Source organism: Neomonachus schauinslandi, chromosome 6, assembly GCF_002201575.2.
Source record: "Neomonachus schauinslandi chromosome 6, ASM220157v2, whole genome shotgun sequence".
In the NCBI taxonomy this organism is placed as follows: Eukaryota; Metazoa; Chordata; class Mammalia; order Carnivora; family Phocidae; genus Neomonachus; species Neomonachus schauinslandi.
The window spans coordinates 50,488,045-50,510,036 of record NC_058408.1 but is presented as its reverse complement, the minus strand read 5'-3'; the positions used below and the strand labels follow the sequence as shown (position 1 = coordinate 50,510,036).

At 41.0% G+C, this 21,992-nt stretch overlaps 1 non-coding gene across 1 annotated transcript; it reads left to right on the top strand.

The window, feature by feature from the left end:
- Nucleotides 1-12,369: 12,369 nt before the first annotated feature.
- LOC123325244 lies at nucleotides 12,370-12,531 on the top strand. Its single transcript, XR_006540342.1, has one exon. It is a non-coding gene; the product is annotated as a U1 spliceosomal RNA (small nuclear RNA).
- Nucleotides 12,532-21,992: the final 9,461 nt, after the last annotated feature.

Genomic DNA, 21,992 nt, shown 5'->3' with positions numbered 1-21,992 from the left:
GCAGTCCAGGGCCTTGGTCACAGCATGCTGAAAGGACTGGGGTCTGATAGTACTTGTTACAGCTGAGGAGCAATGGTTCCATGCCCAGAGAGGCAAGCCAAGGGGATCTCAGGCTGCTGCTTCCCCCCACTTCACTGAGCACTCAGCACCTACAGCAAAGGTGGCACTTGGAGAGAAACATGCCCTGTTCCTAACCCCAGCTCAGAAATATTCCCTAGGAAGAGAAATTTGTTCCTCATCTCCTCCTCAGGAGGAGTTGGAAGCTCCCAATGTTTCCAAAGGAACTGACTGCACTCTTAACAGAGCTTGCGGAAGTTCAAGCCTAAGGGTTTGAACAGTGGAGGGTGTGGTGAAAGGCAACTGAAAAGAGATTCGTGCATTTAATGAAGATATAGACTAGACTGTTGGCCGGCTAGTTTGTGAGAGAGAACAGAGCAATAGGACAGCTGGGAGGAATTCTCTTGGAGTCAGAAAAAAGATATTGAACATTAACTTCAGGAACTATGCCTTTAAAGGAGGCACAATTTGGGGCACCTGGGTGACTCAGTCGGTCAAACATTGGACTCTTAATTTTGACTCAGGGTCGTGAGATGGGTCGCTGCATTGGGCTCTGCACTGAGTGTGGGGACTGCTTGAGATTCTCTCTCACCCTCTCTCTCTGCCCCTCCCCTCGACACTCATGCATGTGTGCACGCACTCTCTCTCTCTCAAAACAATAAATAAATAAAGGAGACACAATTTTATTGGATTAGTTTGTAGAATAATTTAAGCTCATGGACAAACCAAAAAAAAAAAAAAAAGAGCAATTGGCCAGCAATTAGTGTTTAACAGCTGAATGTGGGCAGCGAAAGAAAGGAAGAGTGCAGGGTGATGGTGGGCTGTACCTCCTTCAGGAGCAATATGAGAGGTTCAACATTGTGTGTATGTGCATTGAGGGGTGGAGTGGGGACTAGACTTCCCGAAAATAAAATGGCTAATCATTGTACAAATTGCGGGAGAGGTGCTTGCTAGACTAGAGTTGCTATTAGCAACCTGGACTAGCACTGTGGCTGACCTTAATGCCCCTTCTAAAGGTAGAAAAATTGGGGTACAAATAAATGACAAGTGGACAGAAGGAGAAAATAGCTGAGCATAGAAGAATGTATAAATGGGCTATGAAATGAGAGATATCCAACACTGTATTAATACCCTGAGAGAGAGGCTCAGGGCAAGAGAATAATATTATCTCTTAGCACAATTATACCAAATGTCCAGAAAGTTGAAGCTATGTTTGAGGCTACCCCCGCTTTTGGAACCTGCCCAGGTCAGATGAAAGTCTACAAACCAGCATCTGGAAGACATTCTGGTCATACAATCTGTTGATGAACTGGATCAACTGTTAATGACTAAATTGAACTCTAATAATGTGCTAGTGTCTTTTGACGAGTATTTTCAGGCTACATCTACTCCAAAGGACATCATTTGGGAGAGAATTTCAAAGAACTACTTCCTACAGGGATTTTAAGCCCTGTGGTCTATAGCTCCCAGCACACTGATTGCTGTGTAACTATAAACCTCCATGATCAAATGCTTGCAAGGGTCTCTGGTTATAAAGGAAACAATGTAATGGCAGTGTGCCCAACATGCTACAATGTGGTATGCACACACACAATCACCCTCCTTTTGAGGGGTGGAAAGCTATTAATCAGAATAGGGGGAAACAATGGGCTCCTGAAGAGATGAAAGCAGGGGGCATCAAGTGGTGAATCTGAGATCCCCTAAGCAAAGGCCCCACTCTGACACCAGGAAGGCTAAGGGAGGCCTGAGGGCATACTCAAACTAAATTACATACGGTTTTGACTGCCACTCATTTATGATATGGGGTACCCAAAATTTTGGGGTAGAAAATTTGTAAGCTAACCATACCCAAGCCATTAGTACACAAAAGCAACAAGACACATAGTGTATTCAACAGTGGCCCACAAGTCGAAAAGAGCCTTAGGGGAGATAGATGCCAGTCTAAGTATCTTGGGACAAGCAGGATTTGCTTTTAATGAAAAGCAGCACTCAGAGGAAAAAGATAACTAGAATAGGCAGATTAAAGGGAGTTCTTTCTGGAGGAAAGCAAAGGATAGGAGTCAGCCTGGAGATATAATGAAACATTAGCAAAGCAGGTCAGGCAGACTCAACAAAAAATGCTGGATAACACTAGAACATAGTTTTAGGAAAGTGCCTGTACCTTGACCCAAAAGGTCCTCTTGACTAATTTAATACAGATAGAAGTTGAAGTGGCCGTGGGGCAAGGGATCCTAGACTGGGGTTTAAGGGGCACACTAGTGCAAATCTTATGGCCTCCAAGCTTATGGAATTCTCTAGGGGCATTTGTAATTTACACTGATGTGTCATGACTGCTCATGCCCCCAAATAGGTTGAAATAAAACATATCCTGCAGTAAAATTAGTAGGGATGATGTAGTTTTGGAATGTTGGTGAGGTCCGGAGCTGACAGCCAAGAAAGAATTCTTAAGATGTCTTTGGTGCAAAGAGGTGATCTTATTAAAGCATGGGAACAGGACCCGTGGGCAGAAAGAGCTGCTGCACCAGGGTTGTGAGGGGTGGCTGGTTATATACTATGGGGTTGGGGAGGTAAGGAAAAAGGGAGGTTTTCAAAAGAACTTTGACATGCTAAAGAAGAGCCTCAGGATCCTGGAGGCCTTGCTATTAACAGCAATGTTTTTCCCTCCAGCAAAGCATTAAAGAGAGCTGGAAGTTTCCTGGAGGAATGTCACAAATATCCCACGGAGTGGGAGGCGGTTTCCGGGTGTCAGCTGGTGCTTTGTCCTCTGCTTGCCTTCTGCTCCCTCATTAGGGACAGTGAAACCACTATAGAAAATGTAAAACTGGGTGGATATTAAGATGGACACACTAATTCTTCAGCAAAGCTCAACTGTAAATGGAATGAATTTTTCTCTTCCTCATTCTTGAAGCCCCCACCCCTTCACTTGTTTTTCTGTAGAATCCTTTGTTCCAGGAACTCAGTATTGATGTTGATACTTAGTAAGGAGACTCAGATGGCTGGTGGCAGCACTAGTCGGGAGATTATCTTGAAGACACAACGAACCTGGCTGGTACCAGATCCTATCAAAACTACCCAGGGTCGCTGGGGTGGTTAAGCGTCTGCCTTTGGTTCAGGTCGGGATCCCAGGGCTCCTTGCTCAGCGGGGAGTCTGCTTCTCCCTCTCCCTCTGCCCTTCCCCTGAGCTTGTGCACGTCTGCTAGTGCTCTCTCCCTCTGACAAATGAATAAATAAAATCTTAAAAAAAAAAAAAAGGAAACTACCCAGATCCCCGTATTTTCCTAGAAAACCTCTCAGCCTTTTAGCCTGGGTGGATTTGCAGTCTTAGAGGCATTAGCCTGCTCCCATCTCCTTTGCCTGGCAAAGTAACAAACTATCCTCCTTTTTTATATCCAGACTCTATCTTCACGTTACATATTTGAGCTCCGGGACACAGAGGTTGGTTTCACAACAGTAGGAACTATTGGAGATACCATTCATGTCCTACCCTTTGGTGGGAGGTGGTGGTCCCCACTATATTTACACACAAAGAAAACCAGTCTCAGTATAAGCCTATGGAGATGAGGGTGATTAACTTTTTCTTGATTAACTTGAATTAACCCGTGTGAAACTGAATAAAGAAAACCTTATTTAAAATGGACTCAGGGGGCGCCTGGGTGGCTCAGTCAGTTAAGTGTCTGCCCTCGGCTCAGGTCATGATTGAGCCCTGCGTGGGGCTCCTTGCTCCGCAGAGAGCCTACTTCTCCCTCTGCCTGCTTCTCCCTCTGCTTGTGTTTTCTCTCTCACTATCTCTCTTTCTATGTGTCAAATGAATAAATAAAATCTTTTAAAACATAAAAATAAAATAAAATAAAATAAAAAAGTAAATAAAATAAAATAAAATAAAATTAAATTAAAAAATGGATTCAAGAGGCCGGAAGGGGTGCTCCCACACGCTGCCACTTATCAATTTCACACCCAACAGGAAGAGACGTACATTGCCTCCTTGTCCAGCAACAAGCTCAGTCAATAAGAAAATACCACAACTCAGCCAATGAGAAACTGTCAGGACCCAGAACACTTGCTTTCCTCCAATGAACGTTCGTTCAAAGAAGCCCCTCCCAACTTCTTCCTTTTCTTTATGGAGTAACATTCCTTTCCTTCGATCTGTGGATTTGCCCTTGCTTTGCTATAGTGTGTATGTTCCTAATTGCAATTCCTCTGCTGTTCCTGATTAAACCCATTTTGCTGGTAAAATAACTTTTACTTTTTTTTTTTTTTTGAGATTTTATTTATTTTTGACAGACAAAGAGAGATAGCGAGAGCAGGAACATAAGCAGGGGGAGCGGGAGAGGGAGAAGCAGACTCCCTGCTAAGCAGGGAGCCCGATGCGGGGCTTGATCCAAGGATGCTGGGATCATGACCTGAGCTGAAGGCAGACGCCTAAACGACTGAGTCACCCAGGCGCTCCATAACTGTCCTCCAAATCTTAAGTTTATAAAGAGGCCCCAACTGGGCTCAGTCACATATGCCATGCAGGTGTTTTCAACATATCACCATCTCAAGGCTCTGTGCTTGGAGCAGCCTCTGGGAGCAGGAAAGACAAGTGGAACCCACATTCCAGGGACAGGGGAGGGAGCGAGGCGCCTCCATCGGAGTGCCCAGGTCCAGCTAATGGGTCAACTGATGGTCACATCTTTTTGATGACCTTCCCCAACAAAGATTGATAAACTTTCTGTAAGTACTCTTTAGCTCTATTCAAAACATTTGATACATGTTTACTACTAGTTTCAAGCACTTACTAATTTTTCACATGGTTTCTTTTCTGGCTATTTAGAAATTTGTTGGGGTGCTCTGGTGGCTCAGATGGTTAAGCATCTGCCTTCAGCTCAGGTCATGATCCCAGGGTCCTGGGATCGAGTCCCACATTGGGCTCCCCACTCCTTGGGGAGTCTGCTTCACCCTCTCCCTCTGCCTGCTTCACACTCCCCCTGCTTGTGCTCTCTCTCTCTGTCAAATAAATAAGAGAAATCTTAAAAAAAAAAAAAAAAAGAAAGAAATTTGTTGTTTAACCTGTAAATACTTGAGACTTTTAAAAATATCTAATTGTTATTGATTTCTGATTTAATGTGGTTGTGTTTACAGAGCATATTCTGTAAAATTGCAAATTTACAATATATTGAGCTGTTTTGTGTCCCAGCATAAGGTCTATCTTGGTTAATGCTTTTATGTGCACGTGGGAAGAATGTGAATTCTGCTATTACTGGATAAATTGTTCTCTAAAGGTGAGTAAAGTTAGAGTGTCCAATAATTATTTTTAGATTATTTTTAGGTCCCCCACATCCATCTAGATTTTTATCTAGTTATTAAAGAGGAAATTGATATTTCTACTTCTGATTGTAGATTTGTCTATTTGTCTCTTCAGTTCAGTCAGATTTGCTTCATCTATTTTTAAGTTCAGTTATTAGCCACCTACATTTTAGGTTTGCTATGTCTTCTTCATTTATCATTATAAATGTCTCTCTTTATCTCTGATAATTCTTCTTGTCTTGAGTCCGTTAAGTCTAATATTAACACAACTCTTTCAGCTTTCTTTTGCATACCATTTATATGATATATATTTTTAAATCATTTTCTTTTTAACCTAGTTTTATTTTTGTTTTACGTTTAATAAAATCATGGATATGGTTGGCTTTAGGTCTGTTCTTCTTGTTACTTGCTTTCAATTTGCCAATGTTGTTATTTTGTTCTTCTCCTTCTCCTTTCCTGACTTCTTTTGGGTTAATAGAATATTAATTTAGTATTCTAGTGTAATCACTCTGTTGGCTTTTCAGCTATTTTTCTTTACATTATTTTTTAGGGTTGCCATCAGGATTACAGTATGCATACCAATCATAGTCATCTTACAGTGAATATTATGTGATACTTTATATAAAATGTATGAGCCTTATAACAAAGTAGTTTCTGTTTTTTACAACTCCTATCCTTTGTGCTTACATATTTGTAAACATACAAGTATCTATTACATGAACTCTTTTTTTTTTTTTAAGTAGGCTCCATGCCCAGGGTGGAGCCCAGCATGGGGCTTGAACTCACAACCCTGAGATCAAGACCTGAGTTGAGATCAAGAGTTGGACACCTAACGGTCTGAGTCACCCGGGTGCCTCTACATGTATCTATTATAATAGATTGTGGACACTATGCTGTTGGGAGCCTGGATTATCACTTTCTCCTCTATAAGGAATATTGACTTTTATTTTGCAATCATTTGAACTACTGGTAGATCCTTTTGGTCTTGTCAGGCTTCAGTTTTGAGTTTAGTCCTAAGATGTGTCCCTTACTCTGGATCATGGTTCTTTTTTTTAAAAGATTTTATTTATTTATGAGAAAGAGAATGAGAGAGAGAGAGCACATGAGAGGGGGGAGGGTCAGAAGGAGCAGCAGACTCCCTGCCAAGCAGGGAGCCCCATGCAGGACTCGATCTGGGGACTCCAGGATCATGACCTGAGCCGAAGGCAGTCGCTTAACCAACTGAGCCACCCAGGCGCCCATGGTTCTTAGTTTAAAAACATGCACTTTCTGAAGTTCCAGGGATGCTTCTGAGAAGCCTGGGCTGAGTCTTCAATGTAGATTCGTGATTTGGCTCTCAGCTCTGTGGCAGGTAACCCCTCCTAGGCCTTGAGCAGTCTTGTCCTGTGTTCATGTAGCCCTGAGCCCATGGCCCTGGCCCCATAGTGAGTCTTACACAGACATCTGGCCTCCCTCATCTCAGATATCCTGTTGCACAAATTCTAGCCACTTCAGAAGTCTCTAACTTTTATCTGTTTCCTCAGCTGAACAAGACCACTGTTCCACCAGGCCTCCATTTCCCTCTTCCACTGCACAAAAGTCTCTCCTGACAAACATGTGAGGTGATTGTGAGACCCCCTTTAAATGTTTCTATTGTTGCAATGTTCAGTCACGCACTGACTGTTGTTCATGCCTGGACACAGTATTTTGTCCGTATTTGGGTTATATTTGGTAGTCTGGTATTAATTTCTCCACCATGGCTAGAAGCAGAATTTTCTGTGTGATATTTTAGAAATGTAATGGATTTAACACAATGTGGTATCCTGGATTGGATCCTGGAATAGAAAAAGGGCATTAATTTATTTTAAATTTTTTAAATATTTTATTTTTTAAGGATTTTAAGTAATCTCTACAGCCAACGTGGGGCTTGAACTTACAACCCTGAGATCAAGAGTCCCACGCTCCACTGACTGAGCCAGCCAGGTGCCCCAAGGATATTACTTTAAAAACTGGCAAAATTGAAATAAAGTTTGGAATTAATTTAATAATAATGCACCAACGTTAATCTTTTAGTTTTGGTAAATGTGCTATGGTTATATATATTAACTTTAAGGGGACCTGGGTGAGGGGAACACAGAAATTCTCCATTATTTTTTTTAAGATTTTATGTATTATTTGAGAGAGAGAGAGAGCATGAGTGGTGGGGGGACAGAGGGAGAGGGAGAAGCTGACTGCCCCCCTGAGCAGGGACCCTGAAGCAGGGCTTGATCCCAGGACCCGGGGATCATGACCTGAGCTTAAGATAGATACTTAACCAACTGAGCCACCCAGGAGCTCCTCTATTATTTTTTTTAACTTTCTTGTATATCTAAAAATATATTACTTATTAAAAATACAGTGTTGGATACTATGGCCATTAATAATAGTAGCTAACATGGCACTACTATATGCTAGGTATTGTTTTAAGTTCTTCACATATATTAACTTACTCCCTCCTTACCAGAGAAACAACTCTGTATGGTAAGTATTATTCACATCTGCATTTTATAGAAGAAGAAATTTCAGCACAGAGGGATTAAGCTAGTAAATGGCAGAACTAGAATTTTTATCTTGTGATCTGGTTCCGGGATTCAGGCTTCTAACCACCACGTAATACTTCCTCAGGTTAGCAGCAGGAAATGCTGCTTTCTAATACCAACTGCCAGACCAGAACAATTATGCTTCAGTAGATGCCAGCATAAATTGAAGAATGCAGTGTGAAAAGAGAATTACACAAAACAAGAGCCCAAAATATCAAAGGAAGGCATCTGGACCACACATTTCTTTTTCTTTTTTTAAAGATTTTATTTATTTATTTGACAGAGAGAGACACAGCAAGAGAGGGAATACAAGCAGTGGGAGTGGGAAAGGGAGAAGCAGGCCTCCCGCCGAGCAGGGAGCCCGATGCGGGGCTCGATCCCAGGACCTGGAATCATGACCTGAGCCGAAGGCAGACGCTTAACGACTGAGCCACCCAGGCGCCCCTGGACCACACATTTCTAATACAGGACATCACATAAGTCACCCAGAAATTTTGTTCCCTATTACCAAGGGTAAGGGCAGGAATAGGGGAAAGAAATACTAAATATTTATTCTTAAAGAAGCTGAGTTAATTGAAAAATCATTAAATTTTTTTCCCCAGAGCAATTGTTACCCTTAAAAATGTGTCTGTATTTCTGCTAAGGGAGGACTTTTACCCTAGTTGTGTTACAGAAAATAAAGTTTTATTTTTGCAATGCATGATCATGTATGAATTTCAAATCTGCTGCAAATGCACATCTTGTTGAAAACTAGTGTTTTCCCACTCTTAGGTAAAGCTCGAGTTCTTTCAACAGCCAGGAGGACCTTCTTCCTAGCTCTCTAGCCTCCTGCTATCTCCTCTTTGCTCTCCTTGCCCCAGTCATTTCTATAAAAATTTTTTAATGTAAAGTTTTGACTGAATTTGCAGCAGTTTCTTAAAAGAAATACCCCTCTCCAATAGTGTGCTAATGGTGGGGTGGGGATGGCAGTCTGTGAGTCTGCACCCAGAGAGGGAGAAGTTGTGTATGTGTGATTTTATTTTTCCCCTGAAAAAAGCTTGTTTCCATTTGGCCCACCGCTCCGGAGAGGGTGCAGGGTGGTCAGACAGCTGCCCAATGCGGGCAGGAGAGGCTCCAGCAGAAGCCCTGGCTGGGGGTGGGGGTGGGGTGGGCAGCGGGGCCCCTCAGAGGCTGCTGGGCTCCGGGGCCCCTAGCCAGTGCTGGAGGGTGGGCCTCTGGAGGGGAACTCGCCGGCGCAGGCTGCAGAGGTGAGTCAGGTGCTGGGCGTCTTCCTGATGGGTGTCACCTGCTCGTGCCGGAAGTGGCCGTCCGGAAGTCAGCGGCACCGGGCCCGCAGGTCCAGAGGGTCTGGTTCGGTTCGGCCCCGGGGCTGCGGCGGCTCCGGGACTGCGGGGTGTGACCCACGCCCTGGGGAGCCACCTCGCCGCCACCGAGTGGAAGCCCCGAGAGAGGTGGGTGCGAGGCCCGCAGGCGGCGGAGTCCTTCGGGTGAAGCCGGGAGCTCATGGTCCGAGGTGACGAGGAGGAAGCTCAAGATGCTCTGCTGGCTGCTCGCGGGGCAGAGGATCGCAGAGAAGATGGTTCTGGAGGCTGCGCCTGCAGAAGAGGTTAGAGGCTGGGGGGAGGCGGGAAGAAGGGGCGTCCCTGGGTCAGTGCCGTCCAAACTCTGGGGAAGCCCCGGACAGGTCCGTGGGTCTGCTGGGTGATTTAATAAACTTTATTATTTAGAACAGTTTTAGATTTACAGAAAAATTATGAAGAAAGTAGAGAATTCCCATACACTCTACACCCAGCTTTCCCTATTATTGGCATCTTACATTGTATGGTACTTTTGTTATAATTAATGAGCCAACATCGATACTTTTAAAAAATGTTATTTTATATCCCTGCATATGTTCTAAGTTTTCTTTCTATGCAATCCTCTCCTTGGTACTCTGTCTAGCCGACTTTAGCCACTTCATTTTTCATACCACTCCTTTCCATCTCCTCAACCCAGAGAGTCCAACAGGCTCTGCAGAGGAGACCTGATAACTTCCAGGGAAACAAGCCGGGACAGTTGTGGAGAATACGTTTTCTGTTGACCGTCTTTCAGGGTTACTGTCCTTTGCAACCTGATGTCTAGTGTCTTGATAACCATTGTTTCATTTGTTTGTGGTCTTTGGTTGTTCAGGCAGGAGAGTAAATTCGTCTCTGTTATACTACACTGACTAGAAGTGGGATTTCCTACCCCCCCCCCATCATTTTAAACATTGTAAGCATAGTTTTGTGGTCTGTGTCCACTCATTCTGTTAACTGAAATTTTGTGTGTCTTTTTTCTGGTCTGTTTTCCTGCTTGTTCTCGCCCTTGGTCCTTTGTTTATGTGCATGGTTATTCTGGTCACCATAATGTGATGTCTCCCGCCATCGGTTGGGGGCCCCCAAATGTAGGGCAGCCCAATAGGGTGGAAGCCAGTGGCTCAGGATTCACCTGAGGCAGAGCAAAGGAGATAGAAATTCATTGGATACACTTCAAGGGACCAGGGGGGAAGGACAGCAAAAGAGAGACTGTCTGCAAGGAGGCAGTGGGTGGGGGCTGTTTTAAAAGGGGGAAGGTGAGGAGGTATGGGGAGTATGGAATTTTCCCTTTTTAGTAACTGTGCCTGGTTGTAGGAACCCAGTGGTCCATTAGGGCCTGTGGATACTTCACCTCAAAGTATCACCTGATGGTCACCCAGGGCCCTTTTGCCTTGATCAGGTTTCCATTGCTCATTCTATTTGTTGCCTAAAAATGGCCTTTACACATACTTTAACAATTATTTTTAGCAATACCTTTAGGCTGGGGTGGAGTCACATTCATTGAGAGGATTTCCATTTGCCTCTGCCACACGGAGTATTTGGGGGATCATTTGGGGTATTCTCAGTTGAGGACAACTTTAAATTTTAAGGCTTGTGATTCCCTACATATCAGGCCAGTAGAATTTAAGGTGAAATTCTGTGTGAGGGCTGGGCCACATCCTACACCCTGGGATGGGTGGGTCCTTTTGGGGTATCAGCTTATCTTGATACATTATTATTAGTTGAAGTGCATGCTTATTCAGATCTCTTAGTTTTTACCTAATATACTTCTGCTCCAGGACCCTATCCACAGCACATTACATTTAAGCATGGTGTCTCCTTAGGCTCTTCTTGGATGTGATGGTTTCTCAGACTTTCCATTTTTTGGTAACTGTGGCAGTTTTGAGGAGTACTGGCCAGATATCATGTAGAATATTCCTTAATTGGAATTTGTCTGATGTTTTTCTCATGATTAGGTTGAGCTTGTAGATTTGGGGGAGCAAAATCACAGAGAGAAATTACCTTTTTCATTACATTATATTAAAAATACTTTCTAGGGGTGCCTGGGTGGCTCAGTTGGTTGAGCATCTGACTTGTGATTTCAGCTCAGGTCAGGATCTCATGGGTTATGGGATGGGGTCCTGCCTTAGGCTCTGCACTCAGTGGGGAGTCGCTTGAGTTTCTCTCCCTCTGCCCCTCCCCCTGCCTCTCCTCCTCTCTCTCCCCCCCACCCCCAAATAAATAAATAGATCTTTTTAAAAAATACTTTCTAGCAACCTTGATCACCTGGCTGAGGTGGTCTTTGTCAGGTTTCTCCATTGTAAGTTTCTTTCTCTCATCACCCCTCTTTCCATACTACAGTCTTTGGAAAGAAGTCACTCTACAGAGCTCATACTTAAGAGTAGGGATTTATGCTTCACTTCCATGAAGGCAGAGTATCTACATAAATTATTTGGAATTCTTCTACATAGGAAATTTTCTCCTCTCCACCATCTACTTATTTATTCAGTCAGTCATTTTTTTTTATATCCATTTGGGTCATGGATATTTATTTTATACTTTGGGTTATAATCCAATACTACTTTATGTTTTTGCTTAAATTGCATCAGCTTTGGTCATTGGGAACTCTTTTAACTGGCTCCTGTGTCCCTCTGACATACCTCATCATTGTGATTTTTTGTTTGTTTTTAGTACTTCTTTTCTGGCACTGAAAGATAGGCCAGGTTCATCTTGGATATTTCCTGCCCCAGTTCTAGATTCAGCTGTCTCTCCAAGGCACGCTGGTTCCTTTTATTAGAGAATAGTATTAAGATCCAAGATCCGAATGCTGGATGAACTTTTTGATAGGGGTGTCATTACTCAGCTGACAGATCAAGTGTATGTATATATACTAACCAGTGTATATACATATATCTATAACTATTTCTGTATGTAACTATCTTTATTCATTAAGCTAAACAGAAGTTCATACTCTCTCCAGCTCTAAGCCATTACCACATAGATCTTTCTAGCCTCCCCCCACCTTGCTTATTTGTAAACTCCCATTTCAACAGTGAGAAAACTGGCTTTCCCCCCCCACACACCATCCATTTACTTCAATTCCAATGCATTGATTCTAGTATATAAGTATAGCAGTATCAAAAATTAACCCCCCCATACTTACCTGGCAGGGGAAATGCCATGATCACAAAAGCGGTTTTCCCAGGGTGAGGCTTATCCGTTGCACTCAGGATGTGCTGACCCCAGTGATTTCTCCAAATGTGGGAAACTCAACTGCATAATTTGTGGTAGTGGGGGACTGTTTGTGTTCTCCCCTGGGAAAAAAAATTAACCCCCAATGTGGGAATTAATATTATCAATTACAGTATGGTGCTGTGGATAGTTTCTTTTGACTATAATCTTACAGGCTACTCATTTCCAAAGTTACTTAGATGAACACCATTTTCTCCTATTAGTGAGGTTGTTTTGCTAACTCGTAATACAATTAGATTATTTTGTCATAATCTGGGGTGCCTGGGTGGCTCGGTTGGTTGAGTGTCCGACTCTTGATTTCAGCTCAGGTTATGATCTCAGGGTCATGATTTCAGGGTCGTGAGATCAAGCCCTGTGTCCAGCTCCATGCTGGACATGGAGTCTGCTTAGGATTTTCTCTCTCCCTCACCCCTCCCACCACCTGCATGTGTATGTGAGCGCGCTCTCTCTCTCAAAAAAAAACAAAAACCAAAAAAACTGCATTTTATTCTAGGATCTCTCCCCCTTTTAAGTGATTTTCCTTTAAATTTTCATACATTAAGATTCACTCTTTACGCTGTGAAGTTCTAGGAGTTTTGTCAAATACATAGTATTATATATCCACAATTATAGTATCATAAAGAATAGCTTTATTGCATTGAAAATAATCCCTTGCACTTCATCCATTTTTCCCTTCTCCTAATCTCTGAATCTCTGGCAACTACTTATCTTTTTACTGTCTCCATAGTTTTTTTCCAGAATGTCATATAGTTGAAATCATACAGCATGTAGCCTTTTCAGAATGGCTTCTTTCACTTAGCAATACACATTTGACATTCCTCTATGTCTTTTCATGATTTGATGGCTCATTTATTTTTATCTCTAAATAATATTTCATTATATAGATAAAGCATAGTTTATTCACCTATTGAAGGAGATCTTGTTTGCTTCTAGTTTTTTGTTTCCAGCAATTTTGTTTTTGTAGTATTTTATAGTTAACAAAGGTCTCATACTTGTTAAAGCTGTTTAAATAACTATTGGTTTCTCTCATGTATTTTTAAATTTAATTTAATTTTAAGATTTTATTTATTTATCTGACAGAGAGAGACACAGCAAGAGAGGGAACACAAGTAGAGGGAGTGGGAGAGGGAGAAGCAGGCTTCCCACCAAGCAGGGAGCCCAATGCGGGGCTCGATCCCAGGACCTGGGATCAGGACCTGGGATCATGACCTGAACCAAAGGCAGGCGCCTAACGACTGAGCCACCCAGGTGCCCCATACTTTATTTTATTTTAGAGAGACAGCAGGGGAGGGGGGTGCAGAGGGAGAGAGAATCTTAAGCAGACTCCATCCTGAGGGCAGAGCCCCATATGGGGCTGGATCCAGGGACCCTGAGATCATGACCTGAGCTGAAACCAAGAGTTGGACACTTAAGCAACTGTACCACCCAGGCGCCCTGCTCATGTATTTTTTAAAATAGTTTTTTCTATGTTCTGTTACATATTTTTTCTCTTCATTCTCTGAACATTATCATTTCTTTATTGGTACTTAATATAAACTACAACTGCCTAAAGAAAGCTTTGCATTATTTTCTGTGTAACTTGTAGTTCAGTGCTTCATGCAAGGTTATTTTTGTCATTATTTTTACAAAAAGTAATCCAAGCTCATTGGGGAAAAAAATAAAACAATATAGAAATATATCAAAACGTGAAGTTTCACAGTGAACTTTTATAATTTCACTCATAGATATTTCTCATTTTGTGTTCCTTCTCTCTCCTGTGTAAGTTATAGTAATGTATATTAATATCTATAAGAATGGATATTTATATCAAATGTCTTTTTGGCATCTATCAAAATAACCATGTAACCAGAATAACCAAATAACTCTTTATAAATGTAAGTCACATTAATGGATTTCCTAATATGGAACCATCCTTGTGTTCCTAGAATAAATCTTACTTGGTCATGAGGGGTTATTTTTTTAATACATTGGTAAATTCGGGGCGCCTGGGTGGCTCAGTCGGTTAAGTGTCTGCCTTTGGCTCGGGTCATGATCCCAGGGTCCTGGTATCAAGTCCCCAGCTCGGGAACCTGCTTCTCCCTCTGCCTGCTGCTCCCCCTGCTTGTGCTCTCGCGCTCTCTCTCTGGAAAATAAATAAAAAAAAACATTGGTAAATTCAATTTACCTGTCTTTTTATTTATTTATTTATTTTTATTTTTTTATTATTTTTTTAAAGATTTATTTATTTATTTATTTGAGAGAGAGAGAATGAGAGAGAGCAAGCACATGAGAGGGAGGAGGGTCAGAGGGAGAAGCAGACTCCCTGCCGAGCAGGGAGCCCGATGCGGGACTTGATCCAGGGACTCCAGGATCATGACCTGAGCCGAAGGCAGTCGCTTAACCAACTGAGCCACCCAGGCGCCCTACCTGTCTTTTTATTTTAGGATTTTTGTACTTATAGCCATAAGTAAGGTTGGCCTTCTTTTCTATTTTGTGGTATCCTTGCCATGTTTTTGTATTACGGTTGTAGTAACCTCTTAGAATGAAACATAAGTCGTTCATCTTTATTCTCTGGGGAGGTTTAAATGACATAGGAATAATTATGTCTTTTTGTTGGAGTAAAAGTGCCCATAAAACTGTCTAGGCCTGGGTGCTTTTGGTCATGGAAGAATAAGTCTTATGGTTAATTTTTCTGTTTATTTTATGATTATCTATCTATTTATGATAATCTATTTAATGAGCTCTTTTCCTCTTTTAATTTTGGCTAGTTTGTCTTTCTTTGGAGGGAACTACCTGTTTCATTTTTCTTTTTTTTATTTTAATATTTTATTTATTTATTTGAGAGAGAGAGAGCATAAGCTGGGGCAGAGGAAGAGGAAGAAGCAGACTCCCCGCGGAGCACTGAGATCATGAACTGAGCCGAAGGCAGATGCTTAACTGACTAAGCCACCCAGGCACCCCTCATTTTTATTTTCAGACTTAATATTAGAAAATTACAATGGTGGTCTCTTACATTTTAAAAATCACTGTATCTGTGGTTATATCTACTTTTTCATGTTTAATGCTTTTCTCTTTATGTGCTTATTTTATTGTGTTTATTATCAAATTTTCCAAAGGTTTTATTGTTTTATTGGTCATTTTTTAGCACCATCATATGAATTTATTTGTTCATGTATAGATTTTGGTTGACATAACTTACAGTTGTTCTTCAGGAGACTTCAAAAAAATTTCTTAATAGAATCCAATTTATCATTTTTTTAAATGGATGATGCTTTTGTGTTGTAAAAATCCATTGCCAAATCCAAGGTCACTGAGATTTTCTCCTGTTATCTTGTAGGAGTTTTCTGGTTTTGTATTTTACATTTAGGTTTATGATTTATTTTGAATTAGTTTTTGTGAAAAGTGTAAGTTCTGATTCCAGTTTCTTTTCTCCCCTTTTGTATATGGACATTCAATTGTTGCAGCATCATTTGTTGAAAAGACTTCTTTTTTTCATTCACCTGTCTTTATTCCTGACAAAGACTGTCCTTGACCAAACCTTGGTCAGGCTCCTCTTGGCCCTCTATTCTACTGGGCCTGTCCTTGCCCTGCTTAGTTCAGCTTTAGCAAGAATCATGTCAGTTTGGAGCGAATCCCTATTCTTTGTAAGTAATCACCCTGATATCTCATCAAATTACTCATCTCCTTCAATATCTTATCACCATGGCCTGCCTTTAGCAAGAATCCTCCTTTTCCTTGATGTTTCCTTTTAGGCATTTTCCATCCTCTGACTCTCACCTTCTCCTTGGCTATAAATCTCCACTTGTCCTTATTGTAATCAGAATTCAGACTGATCTCTCTCCTCTCTGCAAATCCCATTGCAATAGTCCCTCTCAAATAATGTCTTGCTGTGTTTAACAAGTGTCATGAATAATTTTTTCTTTAACATTCATTTGTCAAGATCAGTTGATAATATTGTATGGGTATATTTCTGGTTTCTGGGGTCTCTGTTCTATTGCTCTTTTTTTTTTTTTTTAATGGGTACCATATCGTCTTGATTACTATAATTTTCTTTAAGCCTTGAAATCAGGTAATGTGAGTCCTCCAACTTCGTTTTTCAGTATTCTGTTGGCTATTCTAGATCTTTTGTTTTTCTATGGAAACTTTATTTTTTAAATTTAAATTCACTTAGCCAACATATAGTACATCATTAGTTTTTGATGTGTTCAGTGATTCCATGTAAACTTTAGAATTATTTTGTCACTATCTACAAAATAGCTTGAAGAGATTTTGATTGGAATTGCATTGAATCTATAGATCATGTTCTAAGAATATCTTAATAATATTGAGTCTTTATTTTTATTTTTTTATTTATTTTTATTTATTTATTTTTTTAAAGATTTTATTTATTTATTTGAGACAGAGAGAATGAGAGAGAGAGAGCACATGAGAGGGGGGAGGGTCAGAGGCAGAAGCAGGCTCCCTGCCGAGCAGGGAGCCCGATGCGGGACTCGATCCAGGGACTCCAGGATCATGACCTGAGCCGAAGACAGTCGCTTAACCAACTGAGCCACCCAGGCGCCCCGAGTCTTTATTTTTAATTTTTTTTATTTTTAAAGATTTTATTTATTTATTTGTCAGAGAGAGAGAGTGTGTGCACAAGCAGGGGGGAATGGCAGGCAGAGGGTAAAGCAGGCTCCCTGCTGAGCAAGGAGCCCGATGCAGGATTCGATCTCAGGACCCTGGGATCATGACCTGAGCTGAAGGCAGACAGTCAGCTGCCTGAGCCACCCAAACGTCCCTACAATATTGAGTCTTTTAATAAATGAGCATGGAATATCTGTTTATTAAGACCTTTGATACTTTTCATCAGAATTTTGTAGTTTCCACATACAGAATTTGCAAATATTTTGTTAGGTCTACACCCAAGCTTTTTTTTGTTTTTGTTTTTGGCAGGATGTGGTGTTATTATAGTGGTTTTAAAAAAATTTTTAAAAATTTAAAATTCCAATTTGTTCATTACTGGTATACAGGAAAACAATGGACTTCTATATATTAATCTTGTTTCCTGTAACCTTGTTACAATAGCTTATTATAGGAATACCTCCTTTTATTCACTTCAGTTTATTGTGCTTCACAGATATTGTGTTATTTTTACAAATTGAAGGTTGTGGCAACCTTGCATCAAACAAGTCTGTTGGTGCCACTTTCCAACAACATTTGCTCACTTTGTGATTCTGTGTCACATCTTGGTAATTCTCATGATATTTTCAGCTTTTTCATTTTTATTTGTTTGTTATGGTGATCTGTGATCAATGATTATGACTTACTAAAAGCTCTGATGATGGTTAGCTTTTTTTTTAGCAAGAGAGTATTTTTTTCTCTTAAGATCTTATTTATTTAAGTAAATAAAAGGGCAGAGGGAAAGGAAGAGGGACAAGCAGACTGTGCACTGAGTGCTGAGCCCAATGTGGGTCTCGATCTTAACCACCCTGAGATCATGACCTGAGACAAAATCAAGAGTTGGACACTCAACTGACTGAGCCACCCAGACACCCCAGCAATAGACTGTTTTTTTTTTTTTTACCCCCCCAGACTATGTTTTAATTAAGGTATGTACATTGTTCTTTTAAACATAATGCTATTGCATACTTAATAGACTAGAGTATGGTGCAACCATAACTTCATATGCCCTGGGAAACCAAAAAGAAAATAATTTGACTTGTTTTATTGTGATATTTGCCTTATTGAGATGGTTTGGGATGAACCTGCAACATCTCTGAGGTATGCCTGCAGTTCCAGAAATTTGTTAGTTGTTTTTGGATTTTCTATATAGGCAGTCATGTCATTTGCAAACAAAAGCCATTTTATTTCTTCCTTTCCAATCTGCATGCATTTTATTTCCATTTCTTGTTTTATTGCAGTAGCCAGGACTTCCAATATAATATTGCTATGGACTGAATATTTGTGTCTTCCCCAAACTCATATATACTTTCATTTAGGTTTTTTTCATTATCAAACAAGAAACAATTAAAGTAAATTAATATTGAACTCAGATCTTGGGGGAAGAACAATTAAATAAACCTAAGGAAAATGGAAAAAATGAAGATAGAAGTAATAATTAATGAATTAGAAAAAATAGAATAAATATATTATCTAAGATTTAGTTCTTTAAAAACAAACCTTATTAAATAATAAACCCACCAGTTGAACTTAAGAAAGGGTGAAAATGTAAATATAGGGGTGCCTGGCTGGCTCAGTCAGTACAGCATGTGACTCTTGATCTTGGGGTTGTGAGTTCAAGCATGGAGCCTACTTAATTAAAAAAAAAATGTAAATAAACAAAACTGGATAAAAAAGGAAAAAACAATAGCTGTGGAAAAAAAAGAAAAATTATTATGGGGTGCCTGGGTGGCTCAGTCATTAAGTGTCTGCTTTCGGCTCAGGTCATGATCTCAGGGTCCTGGGATCGAGCCCCACTTCGGGCTCCCTGCTCAGTGGGAAGGCTGCTTCTCCCTCTCCCACTCCCCCTCCTTGTGTTCCCTCTCTCACTGTCTCTCTCTCTCTCTGTCAAATAAATAAATAAAATCTTTAAAATAGAAAGAAAGAAAGAGAAAGATAGATTATTAGAAAATATTAGAAAGTATTTTGTGGGGATGCCTGGGTGGCTCAGTCAGTTAAGCATCTGACCAGCTCAGGTCATGATCTTGGGGTCCTGCTCAGCAGGGAGTCTGCTTCTCTCTCTCCCTCTACCCCATGCCCCACCCATGCTCTCTTTCTCTCTCCCTCTCTCTCTCCCTCATATGAATAAATAAAATGTTAAAAAAATAAAAAAATATTTTGCAACTTTTAAATAAATTTAAAAAATGTAGAATGGTATTGAAATTTATATGCTACTATTCGAGTTTTATAAAACTCATAGTTTTATTTTCTCTAAGTGATCTGAATATTTTCAGAATGACAGAAATTCTGTTCTATCTAGAAATAGAAATCATTCAGAATGAATGATAGAAAACTAAATGTGTACTTGTCAGTTAGAAATATCTCGTTCTCTTCAAGATAAGAGTCCCTTTTCTTTGAAACTGTGCCTTTGGGGTAAATGCTCAGTCTCTGATTTTCTTATCCCTCTTCTTCCCCAAGATAGGGTCTGGATGTTGTTGATTGGAAAACTGTTTGGTGATGGGCTGGCTCTTCAGTGACATCTGTGGTTGAGCTCTGCTTCTGATGAAACTCCTGGTCTGCTCTCTCAGTCTGGGGATTATTGGTGGGCAGTTTGGCTGGCTTCCATGTGAGTAGGCCTTTCCTCAGCCTTTGCTGGTGCTTCTGACCCTCTGAGATCTGGCTAAGACTTCCATGGGACTCCTCTTGGGGCCATCTGCCCAGAGGTTCTCAACTACAGTTTTTGCTCTGCCTCTCCTGTCGCAGTCCCTTGGCAAATTCACCAATTAGCTACATTCTACATCTCTCCACAGGGCACATAGGAACTTCTGGATCCTTTGGGATCTTAGCGCTATATCTATCTATTTGGTGTATTAATACATTTTGTAGATTTCACTCTGGAGTTGTTGTCTCATTTCAGTGTGGCAACATCTGGAGCCCATTCCTTGCCCTGCTCTATACTGCTTGAGGACATCTAAGCTTTTCACCAAATCCAGAGTTTCCATTTTGGGAGGAGGAGCAGGAAAAAGGTAAAGGAGATATTTTAAACTGAAAGAGAATATTTTATTTTTATTTTTTATTTTATTATTATTTTTTATTTTTTTAAAATTTATTTATTTAAGCGAGGGTGTGCATGATGGGGACGGGTGGAGGGAGAGGGAGAGGGAGAGAGAAACTCAAGCAGCCTTTTCGCTGAGTGTGGAGCCCAGTGCGGGGCTTGATCTCATGACCCTGAGATCAGACCTGAGCTGAAACCAAGAGTTGGATGCTTAACCGACTGTGCCACCAGGTGCCCTGACAGAGAATATTTTATTTTATTTATTTGTTTTTTTTAAAGATTTTATTTATTCATGAGAGACAGAGAGAGAGAGAGGCAGAGGGAGAAGCAGGCTCCCAAGGAGCAGGGAGCCGTATGCAGGACTCGATCCCAGGACCCTGGGATCATGACCTGAGCCGAAGGCAGACGCTTAACCATCTGAGCCACCCGGTGCCTGAATATTTTAAATCAGAAGAGAATAGACTACTTTATTTTTATTTATTTATTTATTTATTTTTAAGATTTTATTTATTTATTTGACAGAGAGAGACACAGCGAGAGAGGGAACACAAGCAGGGGGGAAGAGGGAGAGGGAGAAGCAGGCTTTCCGCCAAGTAGGGAGCCCGATGCGGGGCTCGATCCCAGGACCCTGGGATCATGACCTGAGCCGAAGGCAGACGCTTAACGACTGAGCCACCCAGGCACCCCGAGAATAGACTACTTTAAACCGGCTACTTTATCCTCTTCTTGTACTGCTCACTGGGATGGGTACCCAGGAGCAACATGGGCTTAGTTATGGAAAATAAAATAAAGCTGTTTGATTTTTCACATCTCATTGGTAATTATTAAATTTTTGAGCTCACTACATCTGAAGTGTTTTGAGATGTATTCTCATCTGTTGTAAATCTTGTTGCTCAAAAGGTGTTCCCTTCAGGCTCAAGTCAGATTCTTTCTAGAACAAAGGAGTCAAGGAGCTTGAAGGTTCATAGCTGGTTTTTTGGAGTCTTTGGTGAAACACTGGTATGATGGCCAGAGTTTATTAACTGTGTGAAGAGATTTCTAAAGAAACACATCCCTTTATACATCAAAAGCTAAGTTTAGAGCACTGAAAAGGAGTTCTGTCATAAGTGTGAGATGGAGAAAAAGCCTGGGCAGCATAGTCAGTTAGGAGTCCTACTGTTGGTTTGGCTCAGGTCATGATGTCAGGGTCCCTCAATCAAGTCCTGTCAGTCTCCATGCTCAGTGTGGAGTCTGCTTAAGACTCTCAATCCTTCTCCCTCTGCCCCTCCCCACTGTGCACGTATACACACTCTCTCTCTCAAATAAATAAATCTTTTTAAAAAAGTGACGTTTTGCAATTTCTCTATCAAATGTCTACAGGTGGGCGCCTGGGGTGGCTCAGTTGGTTAAGCGACTGCCTTCGGCTCAGGTCATGATCCTGGAGTCCCTGGATCGAGTCCCGCATGGGGCTCCCTGCTCGGCAGGGAGTCTGCTTCTCCCTCTGACCCTCCCCCCTCTCATGTGCTCTCTCTCTCTCATTCTCTCTCTCAAATAAATAAATTTAAAGAATCTTTAAAAAAAATGTCTACATGTATATTTCTTTTTTATTATCCAGCATGGGATTCACTGGACTTCTGTATATTGATGTTTTTATAGTTCTAGATAATCTCAGATATTATCTTTTCAGATATTTGTATAAAACAAATCAAATAGAAGATCTTTTAAAGCAGCTAGAAAAAAGAGATTACATAAAGGAGTTAGATTTATAGATCTCAATAGGAACAATAGAAAGCAGAAAACAGACGATTATTATCTACAAGGTGATGAAAAATATGACAGCCAACCTAAAAAGCTCTACAAAGTGAAAGAATC